General features: G+C 42.4%; 1 long non-coding RNA gene across 1 annotated transcript; it reads left to right on the forward strand.

Annotated features, from left to right (window-relative positions):
- Positions 1 to 287: 287 nt before the first annotated feature.
- LOC121101757 lies at positions 288 to 1,287 on the forward strand. The gene is made up of 2 exons (XR_005833797.1): positions 288 to 488; positions 771 to 1,287. It is a non-coding gene; the product is annotated as an uncharacterized LOC121101757 (long non-coding RNA).
- The last annotated feature ends 13,141 nt before the right edge of the window (positions 1,288 to 14,428 follow it).

Raw genomic sequence — 14,428 nt, forward strand, 5'->3', positions numbered from 1 at the left:
GCCCTACCTCGCGCCTCGGCTCCTCCTCTTTGTTCGCGGCCCCGCAGCGGCGGCGGAGACCGATGCAGATGCGGCCCCGCCGCGCCCGCCGCTCGCAGTGTCTCTGACGCCGCGGCGGCACCCGGAGACTCCTCTCTGCTGCCCCCCTCACGCGCGCACACACACACGCCGCCGCCGCCACCTCCCACTTTCCCAGCCGAGGAGGGCGGAGGAAGAGGAGGAGGAGGAGGAGGAGGAGGAGGAGGTGAGGAGGAGGCCGAGCCGCTGCGGGCGCCCGGGGCGCGAGGGGGCGGCCCCGCACCACAGCGCCTCCCCCCGGAGCGGGCGCGGCACCTCCGGGAACTGCGGGGCCGGCGCGCCTTCCTTCTGGCGCTGAGGTACCTGCGCGCGGTCCCCACCCGCCCCCGGGAGCGCGATGGGGGCGGCGGCCTGAGGGGGCGCTGCGAGAGCCGAGAGTCCAGGAAGCGGCGTCCGCAGGAGCGAGTGAGGTGAATTGGTTTGGGGGGCACACGCCTCCCCCTGAGGGAAGCACGCCTGAAAAACGAAGCAACCGGAGGGGGAGAGCGTTGGGAGTGGCGGCGGAGTGAAGAAGGAAGGCGCCACGGGGCAGGGGTTGGCAGTGTCCTGCTCCTGCCCAGTGGTGCCCGGCGGCCCCGACGGACGACTCGGGGCGGGACCGGCCGCGGCGCGGGAGGGGCCGGGGCCGGGGAAAGGGCGGGAGCAGCCCTGGCGGGAACTGATCCCACTTTCCTTTGCATCTGTTCGCCCAGGCCTGCGGAGACACTTGGTAGAGCGAGAGTTAAGTGTTGTTACCCCTAGGTCCGAGAGAGACATGTTGGATCAGCGTGGAAACAGTCCCGGGGCAGCTGTCCACCAGCCCGTGCTCCGGCCGCCGCCGCCCGACCTTGCTCCGCCCGCACCAGGCACCACGCTCCCTCCCCGGGGCACAAACCCGAGGCAGCTGGGAGGATTGCTGACCCAGAAACTCAAAATGGGAGGGGAGAGAGACGAGGAAAACAGTTGTGGGGATTTACTGTTATACCTGCCCTAAATGGGGAAAACTCAAAGTCTGACGCCAGGTGAGCTGGCACCGTGGAGCTAGCTGAGAGGCGCCTTTTATCTGAGCCTGGGAGGCAGCCATAACCATCACTGTAATCTTTGTTTCGGTTGCCGCAGGCGCACACCTGTAAACTCTGAAATGTAGATTTGAAAAACATGTCCACGGGTTTTGAGGTTTGTATTCCAGACTCGATTCAGAGGGGAAAACAAATTAAAATTTTATCATTATCTCAAAGTTGTCATAATTTTATTTGCATTTCCCATCAACTTACAAAAAGTTATCCCAAATACCCTTCCTCCAAGATGTGCAGAATCTATGTGAAAATAAGAGGGGTTAAAGATATTACGCAAGAAATCCCTGCCAGGCGAGCAAGCAGGGTGACATTCTGAAGGGGAGCCAGATTATTCTCTAGTCTCCACCCAAGCCACAGCTGAACTACTCAAGACCAATGAGATCACTTAAGCAAGAAAAAAAAGGTAACAGTTAATAATTATCGATCATTCACTGTATGTGCTAAATTCTACATCCATTAATTCAATGCTTACTGCAGTCTCAGACCTCATCCCTCCTTAGCTTTGTTCTAAATAGATTAATAATGCTGAGATGTGTGAATACCAGAAATAACAGTCCACTCCCCCCTCTGTTAGAAGTGAGCAAATATACACGCATTTGAGATGAGAAAGCAAGGGAAGGAAGGAACAGCATGGAGAATTTTTAATCCAATAATATACAAATAAGGCACTCTGGAAGTGACTACTTAGCCTATATACTTCTGTGTCTGGACCTGTGCAGAGGAAAGTGGGGCTGACTGGAAGATTATAGTCAGTAAACAGATAAATATGAATATATGCAGTGTACGGTTTTTAAAACTGAAGTTCAAAGAGGTTCATTTCATCCCCAGGTTGCACAATCAGTCATGTTGAACCAAGACGCAACCTCAGGTCTCTGAATTCCAAGTACCCTTTCTTACAAAATGCCTCAGGCAAAACCAAGCGTACTGTATCTGCTCCCAGGGGAAAGTAGACACTGTTAATCATGTAATTACTCTGGAGAGCAAGGGACAATTTTTGTTTTGATTTATTCTTATTTTGGTTTTTTGTTTGTTTTTACGGAGAACAGTATATAAGTTCATTGGTGGAATGGTGCAGCTCTTGAAACTCGGCAAGAAAATCAGTAGTCACACCCATTACCAAAGAACTGAAGACAGTGTGTCCAAGACTGAAGTGATCAAAGAAGCCCCCACACACATCCCATGAATAGTATCTGGCACATGGCTGCAGTTCTTTGAATGTCCCTGGTGCTAGTTCACTATATTTTGCAGAACACAGCTCTTCTATTAGCCTTAATTACTCTAGCTGTAAAACCAAGTTTTAGGCAAATTAAACTCTTGAGCCATCCTTCTTCTGTCAAATGGTGAAAAAAATAATGCCTTTCTTAGAGTGTTCTTGGAAGAGTCAATGAAATAATGTGCCGGTTCTTAGTAATCTGTACATCTCTATTAAAGAAAGATCTCATTATCATTATCTGCCAAAAATTACCCTGGCAGAGTTATAACGGCCAAAATCCTTCCTTCCCACGGCCTGTGAAAAGTTTGAGAAAACACTAATACTTGCAAAATCCTTCAAGAGAACACTAGAAGGGAAGGAACAGTTGGGGAAAGAGAAGCATGTTCATCCATCATTTCTGGGAATTGAACATGAAGAAAGTAAGCATAATATGCTTATGGCCCCTGTAACTTTGAGTAGATACAAGAAAAATATAAATACACCCTGTACACAGTAATGATAGCTTCGTTTACTACAGTTCTGATCCTCCCAAGACTTCAAAGTACTTTCATATATGTTATCTCATTTATCTTCTAGGCATCCCTCTGAAGCAGTGAAGATAGATATAATCATCCCCATTTGCAGATGGGAAAAAATGAGGTGTAAAGCAGTTATTGCTTTTAGTGATAATGTTATCTCACAAATCAGGCTTTTAAATTCCCAGACCAGAGCACTCTTCTGTAAGCTTTGGGATCACGCTTCCACATGCATATTCATACGTGTCTGATCATTTTCCTGCAAAACTTATCCGGCCCCCAGCTGCTGCGACATTGGGAAATGAAAGCACTATTTACCCAGTTGTTTAAACTAGAAACCTAGGGGTCATCTTTGATTTCTCACTTTTCCTCTCCATCCCTCTCCATCAACAAGTCCACCAGCTATCCTAAGAATACCTCCATTGCACCTTTATTCAAGCCACCATCGCTCTTTGCCTCTGGCCCTCCTAACCAGCTTCTCTGCTTCCACTCCTGTCCCCACACTCTTGCCCTGAATGTAGTGACACCCAGAGCAAGACACAAAAAATGCATCACAGATCACGTTATACCCTTTCTCAAACCTCATCAACTTCTTTCTATCATACCTGGAATAAAAATCAAGCACCTTCCCCATCTTATGAGCTCCTGTGTCACTTGGCTCCTGCATCATCGTGCTCTACCACAGCACTTTGCCTTCTTCATAATACTGTGCAGGGTCTCATTTTTTGATTTCTTATTTATTGCCTATCTTCCTTACCTGAATATAAGCTCCCTGAAGACATGGACTGGGTCTGCCCTCTTTACCATTGTAGCCTGGACAGCCAACCCATGCGGGTACCAGTGAATGAGTCTCAAATAAAGAATTAATCTAATGTAGAATTATATGTGTTACCATCCTAAAGCTATATATATACTTAGTGCTTCACTGCCCCACAGATAGGAAATCAGGCAATATTCCAAATTCCATTCAGAGTCTTTCTTATAATCTATCAGTCAATAATTTTTTATGTAGAAGATAAGAAGGACACATGATTCTCTTCTCAGTTAAGCTGCCGAAAAAGCTAAATACCAGCTATGTAACACAGAACATAAAAGCAATGCCAGTTCGTCGTCATTCTAAGTCTTAGTCACCATCTACTTCGTTCTGCAAGCAAGCAGGAAAATTCAGAGTTATCTCCAGTCTCTCCTTTTCCCTGTCCTCCCTCCCCCACAGATAAATGATCCAGAGATCATCAGAAGTGCTTTTTAAATCTGCCCCTTCTCCCAACCCTTATTTCAGGACTGTTTATCTTCTATTTGAACAGTAAATACTCTCCCTGCTTTCAGTCTCTCCAGAGTACTTGATTCTGGAGAGAGCTTTGGAATCAAAGGCTTCTCCATCTACTAACCCTCAGGCAAGTTTCTAGTCTTTTGTGCCCAAGTTTGCTCTGTAAAATGGGCCTAAAACTACTACCCACCTCAGCGATTTTGTGGAGATTTTACATAAGTTAATAAAAATAGAATGCTTGGAACTATGTCCAACACATGGTAAGTACTTAATAAATGATGGTTAATATTATTTTTATTAGAGGGGCACCTGGGTGGCTCAGTCGATTAAGTGTCCCTGATTTCAGCTCAGGTCATGATCTCAGGGTTGTGAGATCGAGACCCACATAGGACTCTGTGCTGGGTGTAGAACCTGCTTAAGATTCTCTCTCCCTCTCCCACTCCCCCTTCCCCCCACTCACACGGCACATGCCCACTCTCTCTCTTTCTCTCTCTCTCTCAATATATATACACATATATATTTTTTATTAGAATTGATTCAATCCTGGATCCACTACCTGTTAACTAAATTACTTTGCAAAATTTCCTTAATTTTCTGAGTTTCAACTTCCTTATCTATATAAATGCATATAATGCTATCTACTTTGAAAGCTTATCATAAAAAATTAATGACAAAACTCATTGAAAAATATAACTCAGCACTTTTATGGCACGTAGTGGGGCTCAATAAAATGTTTCCAGTCTCCTTTTCTATGTACATCTGCCCCTTTTTCCACATAACTGGATTATCTCTAAGGTTCTTTCTAGCATGAAAAATGTATCTCCATCCAAACTGCATAAGGGACATCTAAGGGCACTGGATTCCTCTTGTGAAGAGTCTAGTGGTCCTGAAGCACCCCAGTGGTCAGGAAAAGGGGCTTTTATCAGTTAGAGGCAGGCAAGCCCAAAGAAGTTATTTTGGTCTACAGGAGTGGGAAGGTGGTGCAAACTCCACTGTCTGGCAGAAAATCTGAGCAGATGGAGTATTTATAGACACTCCCCAAAGATTTCAGTTCAATCAGGATGGATGCTAGGGAGAAAGACTGATGAGTGGGAGGTAACTGAACTGAATCTTCCTCCAGCCTTCTTGAAACTGGTCTGAATATTTGAGGAACTGTTCCACAGTGGAGTACCTGGGGAGGGCTGCAGTGCTCTAAGCTGACTCGCTCTCTAGCCGGGCCTTCAGGGACTGGTTCTTGAGGGTTAGCACAATCAGAATCTCCTACAATGCTCATTAAAAACACAGACATCCCAGCCTTGTTGCTAGAGAGTCTCACTTAGTAGGTCTAGCAGGGGTTCAAGAATCGGGTGATTCTAATGTATGTGGTGCTGGGACGACAATTTGAGAAATGCTAACCTACAGTCACCCAGAGGCACATTAAAAGGGAGGTATCCCAGGCATTGACCAAGGAAACTCATCTCTACAGGGCCCTCTAGAGCGTTGGTGTTGTTGAGAAGGATATGGGAGCTTGGAACCACTGCTGGTTTTCTGGGGACAACAGAAGAACCATTCAGTATTTCCACCTCCATGCATTCCAGTCTGTTCCCCTCTTCACTGCCCCAGTACTTCACCATGCAGTGTTGTCTCCCCTCTTAATAAATACTGGACAGATATTTTTTTTAATTTTTTAAAAATGTTCTAAAGATTTTGTTTATTTCTTTGAGAGAGAGAGAGAGAAAGAGAGAGCACAAGCGGGGGAGGGGGCAGAAAGAGAAGCAGACTCCCTGCTGAGCAGGGAGCCCAATGTGGGGCTCAATCCCAGGACCTTGGGATCATGACCTGAGCCTAAGGCAGACGCTTAACCAACTGAGCAACCCAGGCGCCCCATACTGGACAGATTTTTAAAGAAAGAAGTTTAAAGGGGAGCCAAAATATCAATCTGCCCGAGAAACACACATGGCTGGGTCCAAGTTGCCCTAAGACCCCAAACATGACCAGGGTCACCCACGTCAAGCCTCAGAAGGTCCTGTTGCTCAATACTGTTAAACTTCAGTGGAAACATGCCTGAAAACTAGATGCGCCTGATATTTTCTGACCAAGGACAAAGAAAAATTTAACCTGCATGAGGAAAACGTCATTGGATTTCTTCCTTTCTATTAAAAAATGATCTCTCTTGTCAAATTCCATTATCATTTTCAAAGTTTAAGCCTTCAAGTGGTCTTTTTTGCTTCTAAGCAAACTTTACCTAACCCAACGATTAGAGAGAGAGTAGATAAATATCCATCACCTTATCTAACCATCTTTGGGAAATGAAATTCCATAACCTTTCCTGGTAATCTATCTTTATATATTAAAGATTATTTATCAATTTTCAGACTTTTTTCTGATCAAATTTAAAGATAAAGGTTGACTTTTCTAATGCATTTAAATAGGCCAGTTTAAACACACACACACAGACATGTGCTTGAATTCACTAGAGACTCATAACACATGACCCAGGTTTTTTTCATTATAATACTGAGCAGAAGATGTGGATCTTTCTTAATTAATCCACCCTAATTCACATGTATACTCAAGTACAAGCCTATATTGTATGATTTCACAATGCGTAGAAATGATCCCATCATAACACTTTCTTTTGTCTATAGCTACTGCCTCCCCTTCTCTCTTCCTTGCTCCCAAATAAAATGTGTTTATTCATGATTTTAAAAGCATAATTATCATCACACTAGGTACTGATCATACTATGCTTCAACTCATTTTTCCAAAAATTTGCCTGAATGCAGTTAAGTGGTTTTCCTTCTTTTGCTGACATCAGTTTCCTTACTGTTTTTCGGCCCCTCATTGCCTTAAACCTGTACCACCAAAATGTTCACCCCAACCTTCACATTGTTCCTTTGAATTTCTATTCTTATACCTTCTTGTACATGTTTTCTTTCTCTAAAATTTTGTGTCATGCATGAATCAGGCAAACAAAGTTTAAAGGGGCAATTTGGAAAATTTGTTGAAGTGGGGTGCCTGGGTGGCACAGTCAGTTAAGAATCCGACTCAGGTAGTGATCCCAGGGTCTTGATCTCAAGGTCATGAGATTGAGCCCAGCGTCGGGCTCCATGCTCAACGCAGAGTCTGCTGGAGACTGTCTCCCTCTCCCTCTGCCCCTCACCACCTCTGTAAAATAAATAAATAAATCTTAAAAAAAAAAAAAGAAAGAAAAATTTGTTCAAGTAATAAAGATAATCTTTAAAATTAAATTTCCATCATCAGTTTATGCCACTAAACTTATTTTGATGAAATACAATAAATTTATTAGAAAACATTCTCCATGTAAATTACATATGATGTAATAAAAGTATTGAATGACTCATCAAAAAATGTATTAACGATTGATATTAATGAATTAGACCTAAATGTAGCAATACAGAAGATAATGTTTTTAATCATCTCACTCAAAACAATCTCTTTTCTCTGTAATTCAGAACAAGCTGTTATAGAGTTTTTAAAAATAGGAAACCAAGATCGTATCAGTCCAGTTGACATATTTCTGTTCTACAAGATTGTGGAAGACTAAGGATGAAGATAATTTCCTTGTTTCCTATGATGCTTTTATGCAAAAATGATAATTTGCATAATTTCTGCTCAGCCTCAATTGAATTTCTGAAGCTATTTTTCAAGCAAACTTCCACATGTCTCCAGTGTACACCATCTGTCTCATCTCTCTCTCTCTCTCTCTTTCTTTTTTAAGTATTACAATTATCTTGTAACAAGAGCTGTCAAATCTTTATTCCCCAAGGATTCTTTCTTTTGATAAATGAAAAGGAACTGTATATATTGTTATGTGTAGTTGTATGAATGTGACGGGGGTTAAGGAAAGGTTAGATGTTCAAAGCAGTTATGGCTAAGTTGACATACTGGAGGAAATGTGATCAGGTAAACTGGCTAGAGTTTTTAAATCAGATTCTTTACCCCAGGAAAATAAAGGAATGTTTAGTCAAAAGGTCAGGAAGCCTTGAAGCAAAGAATTCACAAATAACCTTACTAAGTGTTCTGTGGCCCATACTACAAGCATTAGAGAAAATATGGAAAAAGAGGATGACCTTCCTCACAGGCTGCAAATTGCTTATAAAGCCTATTGGCATTTGCAAATGGTTGATGCTTTTACTGGAAGAATCAAGTTTTATGTTTACATAGTAAGTTTATACTCAGCAGGAGCTTCAGGAAATCATATGGATTGCCAAGAAAAAGTCCATACTGAAGTATTTTTTAGAAAAAAAATCCTGCCAAAAACATTTCGAAGGCTTTTTTTTAAAAAAATGAAGTTTGCAAGGAAATGCAATAGATAAAATTTATGTAGTACTCAAAATTTACAACCAATATATTTTATAGCATTTCATAAAAATTTTATTTGCAACTCAATTTCAATCAATTTGCAGAGCTGTAATTACTGAAATCTAGTAAGAAGCTACAAAGTACAGTTAAAGTTTCAGCTATCCAGAATCCTTGAAGTACGGGTCACTCTGGGAAACCCAGTTTTATTTGGCTGAAAATATTTGAAATATAGGTTAAGTTTCCTTGAGTTTTGAAATAAAAAGTCTGGAAATGAACATTTCAGGATGACTCCAGGCCATGATTATAAATATTGGTTTTTGTACAAACAGAATAATTAACTGTGGAGTCAGATACGCTTGGGTTTGAGTCCTGGCTCTGGGAATTTTTACTTACGTGACTTTAAGAAAGTTATTTAACTTCTGTCAGCCTTAGTTTCATCATCTGTAGAAGGGAGATAATGGTACCTACCTCACTGGTTGTTGTGAAGCTTTCTTAAAAGAGAGAATACAGGGGCGACTGAGTGGCTCACTTGGTTAAGCATCTGCCTTCAGTTCAGGTCATGATCCCAGGGTCCTGGGTTGGAGTCCCACATTGGGCTCCTTGCTCCACGGGGAGCCTACTTCTCCCTCTGCCTGTCGCTCCCCCTGTTCATGCATGCTCTCTCTCTCTGACAAATAAATTAATAAAATCTTTTAAGGAGAGAGAGAATACATTCGAAATACTTAGTGTATTTACATGGCACTTAGTAAGACCTCAGTAAAGCTTAGTCTTAGTATTAATATTAGTGTTAGGATTGACAGGATTATTTTACATTGAGATATTTAAGAGCATTTTTCTAACAGCAGAATTCTATATTTTTAAATCTTGTGTTTATCATTTTTGTTTGTTTTCATCTTTCTTCCCTTTCTATTGGCACCAGGAGCTGCCCAAATCTTTTCTTTTTTAAGATTTTATTTATTTATTTGAGAGAGAGAGAGCAGGAGAAGGGGGAGGGAGAGAGAGAGAGAGAGAGAAAACGAGCAGGGGGAGGGGGGGAGGGACAAGGAGACCCCCCCGCCCCGACACACACACACTGAGCAGGGATCCTAACATGCCTGGATCCCAGAACCCCAAGATCATGACCTGAGCAGAAGTCAGATACTTAACCGACACTGAGTCACCCAGGCACCCCTAGGAACTGCCCAAATCTTTTAGTGGTGAGGGTTTGGAAGTGCCATGTGGGAGGAGGAGAAGACCACCGGCCCACCCAAACACACCGCCTCTGTCAGCAATGTCACTTCTCAGAGCTATTGCCAAGCTCCAAGCCCATCTTCATCTTCCCCTTACGTGATTCTAACCATTAAAAGTAATTGAAGTCTTTATACATTCTTGGCCTACAATGTGCTCTGATGTTTGACTCAACACTGGGAGTCTTCCTCTCTTCCTTACCACCTCCCCACCACTTTTAGTAAATAATCATCACCTGTGGGTTTTAGCTTAAATCTCTCTTGGCCCTCAGTTCTCAGAAATTTTCTTCTGAGCATGACAAGCAAGCATCTTGTCCTGCTTCCAACTGCTGATTTTTTCAGGCTCCAGCCTTCTCAGTTGGGGCCCGGGAGTAGATCTACAGACTATGACTTCTGACTATTTTAACAGTAGCAGTCTTTCTAATTTAATTTACCAGACTGCTAGTGTCTCGGTAATCAACCCAGACGGTAAGACTTACCTGTAGAGCAATGGAAATTGGTCAAAACGGAGCAATACCATCAAAATTCATCTTCTCCTTATCTGTATCCACCCCTTCTCCCAAACCAATATATGGTATATAGGTAGGTATGCTGCTTATCTTTCTACAGGCTCAAGTAACCATACATAAAATAAATACACACATACATTGGGAAGTTAACTTTGTTTAAAAATAGGATTATATCTTATATATCTTTCTGCAACTTGCTTTTTGTCTCTAAAACATGTAACATAGGAATCCCTTTTAGTCAGCAGGCATAGAGCTAACATTCCTTCTATTGCATAGTTTTCCTTGGAATGGCTGTGTCCCAATCGTGTTCCTATTAATAGTTCCCTATTAATGCACCAATTTGTCATCTGTAATTAGAAACAAAGCAGCAATAAACGTTCTTGTTTCTGTGTCCTTATGTAGAGAATGGATTCCCTAGGATGGAATTTCTGGGTCACGGGGAATGTACTATAAAAAAAATGTTTTTATTGAGATAGAATCACTGTATAACATTATGTAAGTTTGAAGTGTTGGTTTGACACATTTACCTACTGCAATATGACTATTACAGTAGCATTAACTAACACCTTTATCATGTCACATAATTATTATTTCTTTTTGTGTAGAGAACAGTTAAGATCTAGTCTCTCAGTAACTCTTTAAGTTTAATTAAACTTAAGTTGAATAAACTTTTTTTTTTTTAATTTTATTTATTTATACGACAGAGATAGAGACAGCCAGCGAGGAGGGAACACAAGCAGGGGGAGTGGGAGAGGAAGAAGCAGGCTCACAGCAGAGGAGCCTGATGTGGGGCTCGATCCCATAACGCAGGGATCACGCCCTGAGCCGAAGGCAGACGCTTAACCGCTGTGCCACCCAGGCGCCCCAAGTTGAATAAACTTTAAGAAGTTTATTAATATGGTATTGTTGACTATAATCACTATGCTGTGCATTAAATCTCTAGAACTTTTTTATCTATCTACTCGTTGCAGTGGCATGCCTATTTTTAATAGATATTCACAGATTCATTCCATGAACACTTAACAGTTTAGATTTCTACCATCAGTATATGAAAATACTCATTCCACATCCTCAAATCACCCTTTCTGGCTACCACTTTTTAAAACTGTTATCATTTTGATAGATGCCTTATGGTATTTGATTAATATTTTAAATTGCATGTCCCTCACAACTACTGAGGTAACCTCCTTTTATTTATCATTCACATTTTGACTTTCTGTTATTTGAGTTTGTTAGTCTTTATCATATCAGTTTAATAAGAGCCCCTTGTATGTTAAAGATATTAGCTACTTCTCCGACATTGGCGTTGCTAGTATTTTTCCCAATTGGTAGTTTTTTCACTTTCTCCATAACTTTAAATTTAAAAAAAATTTTTTTTTAAATAATCTTAGGGCACCTGGGTGGCTCAGTTGGTTGAGCATCAACTCTTGGTTTCAGCTCAGGTCATGATCTTATGGGCTCTGAAATTGAGCCCCATGTCGGGCTCCATGACCAGCAGGGAGTCTGCTTGAAAATTCTCTCTCCCTCTGCCCCTCCCTTCACTCTCTCTCAAAAACAAATGAATAAATCTTTAAAATAATTTTGAGACAATCTCAAATTTACAGAAAAATTGCAAGTAAACCTATCAAGAACTTTCATTTTCCTGAATCATCTGAGAATGAGTTGCCAACATGATGACCCATCACCTCACAGACATTTTCCCCCATAACCACAGCACAAACACCAAAATTGGGACATTGATAATCATACAGTACCACTAGTAAGTTTTGTCAATATTAACAACAATAATAGTAATCCCCAATAATTTCCTTTGAAGTAAAAATCCATCTAGTTCAGAATCCCATATTGCATTTACCTATCATACCTGTTTAATCTCTTTCAACTTGGAAATAACTTCTCATCCCTGGATTTTTTTTTTTTTTTAAGATTTATTTGTTTCTTTGAGAGAGAGTGTCTGTGTGTGTGCAGAGCGACGGAGAGAGCATGAGCAGGGGGAGAGGCAGAGGGAGAAGAAGACTCCCTGTTGAGCAGGGAGCCGGACACAAGGCACAATCCCAGGATGCTGGGATCATGACCTGAGCCAAAGGCAGACACCTGACCAACTGAGCCACCCAGGCGCCGCTCATCCCTGGAGTCTTTTGAAGATTACAGGCTAGTATTTTGTGTAATTTGGGTTTGAAACTATTCCTTATTATTAGAGTCAGGGGATGCACCTCTGGGAAAAAAATCCACAGGAGAGATGCGGTGCTCCTCTCCAGGCATCCTCTCACGTGGCACATGAGTTGTTTCTAGTGTTGTCCAATTTGATGACTTGTTTAAGATAGTGTCTTCCAGTCTTCTGCACTGTAAAGTTACATTTTCTCTCTGTAGTATTTTCTTAAGGAGTGTTTTGAGATTAAATAAATATTCTCTTATTAAACTTTCTATGTACTCATATGTATATGAATATATATATATACACACACACATATATATACATATACACGGTTTGCAGTTTCATTCAAAGGATTATTTGCATTTCTGTCATTAGTTGTTTTGGTCTTTAATTTGCCCCAGATTTGTGAGCATCTCTTCAAGTTGGCCTCTGTATCTTTTTGCTATATCCGCAAATTCCTTGAGCTTCTCTTTGCTTTTTGGCACTATAAGATGTTCCAGGTTCCTTTTGAACTTCTGCTTAGTCCTAGAATCTCACTTCTCCAAGGAGCTCTGGCTCCTTTCAGTGGAGAATGGTTTTCAGAAATTAAGATCCTAGTTCTGCTGTGCTCATTGCTTGAGGAGTATCCCTGCCCTAGACCTTCTCAGTGGACCAATAAGGAGTACACACACACATTTGCATCCGTAGTTATTTCTATAGCTATATATATTGAAGTCCATGACCTCAAGATACTTCCAATTTCAATCAGTACTGCAGGGCTGATTCTATTTTCTCCCTTTCCTTATTTGTAACTCCCTCCACCTGATTCCCATTTCCCTCAGTATGTTTACTTCTTTGATCAATCCTCCTGTATATAATCAATCTCCCACACCCTATGCTGGCACTTCCTCCTTGGGAAAAAAAAAATCCTCTCACTCCACCTGTGTGCTCTGCCATCCTGCTCCCCACACAGGATACCCTCCCTGCCTAGCCTAAGTTTGGTAGGGCCAGGCCAACCCCCTGTGAGGGCCACCTCCTCACCCCAAATGTTCTGAGAGCCTCCACCATGATGTCCTTCTATGCAGAAGCCCTCCTCACCTTGCTTGTGCCCTGATATCCTACACTGGGATATCTCCTCTGAATCCTTCCATTCAGACACACTCCTTACCTTGCTTGGTCTCTGACAATTCACACCTGGCCACCCCTCCATGGGGACACCTTCTTCACCCTACAGATTCTGATATCCCTTTCTGGACTGCACAGCAGCCCACCTTCCCCCATTGGATCTTTCCTATTTCGGCATGAGATTAACCAGTTATTCCCATGGCTAGTTGCGCGGCATCGCTGACTTCAACATAGTCCTCCAGCTGGTCAGAGAGAAGACTAGAAACTCAAAAGTGGGATTGAAGAGAATCTGCTGGGCAGAAGTTGCTAGCCTAGATGGGAATGCCAAGGAATGCTCTCGTTTCCTTCACTTCCCACCACAAACCAAGTGAAGCAAGCTTTAAGAAATATATTTGTAGGGGGCCGCCTGGGTGGCTCAGTCGGTTAGGCGTCTGCCTTTGTCTCAGGTCATGATCCCAGGGTCCTGGGATCGAGCCCTGTGTCGGGCTCTCTGCTCAATGGAGAGCCTGCTTCTCCCTCTTCCGCTCCCCCTGCTTGTGCTCTCTTTCTCTCTCTCTCTGTCAAACAAATAAATAAAATCTTTAAAAAAATAAAAAAGAAATATATTTGTAGGAAAGGTTGTTTGATAGAAAGGAAGCTGGCATTTCTCTCCCTGGCTGTGGGGCCAGGGCAGAGCCCAGGAGGAGTGTCAGGAGAGCTTGACTTGTGTCTCCTGAAGTGTGAGGCTCACTTGTGAATATAACGCTGGAGCTTTCTCCTTGAAGAGTCTGGAGGAGGCAGGTGGCCTACAGCAGTCCCCACAACAAGGCAGGGGGACAGGTTACAATGGTATTTCCACCATCTGACAGCAAAAGCATGCTTATGTTCTCTTCATAATACTGCTAGGTAGCAGGGCTTGGGTCAGTGAATCAGACCTGAGCTGGGAAGACTGGAAAATCACTGAATGGGAAGAGATACTGAGGTTTTCATTTAGGCTGGATCCATCTACAAAATATCTGAAT

Source organism: Ursus maritimus, unplaced genomic scaffold, assembly GCF_017311325.1.
Source record: "Ursus maritimus isolate PB19 unplaced genomic scaffold, ASM1731132v1 scaffold_11, whole genome shotgun sequence".
NCBI lineage: Eukaryota > Metazoa > Chordata > Mammalia > Carnivora > Ursidae > Ursus > Ursus maritimus.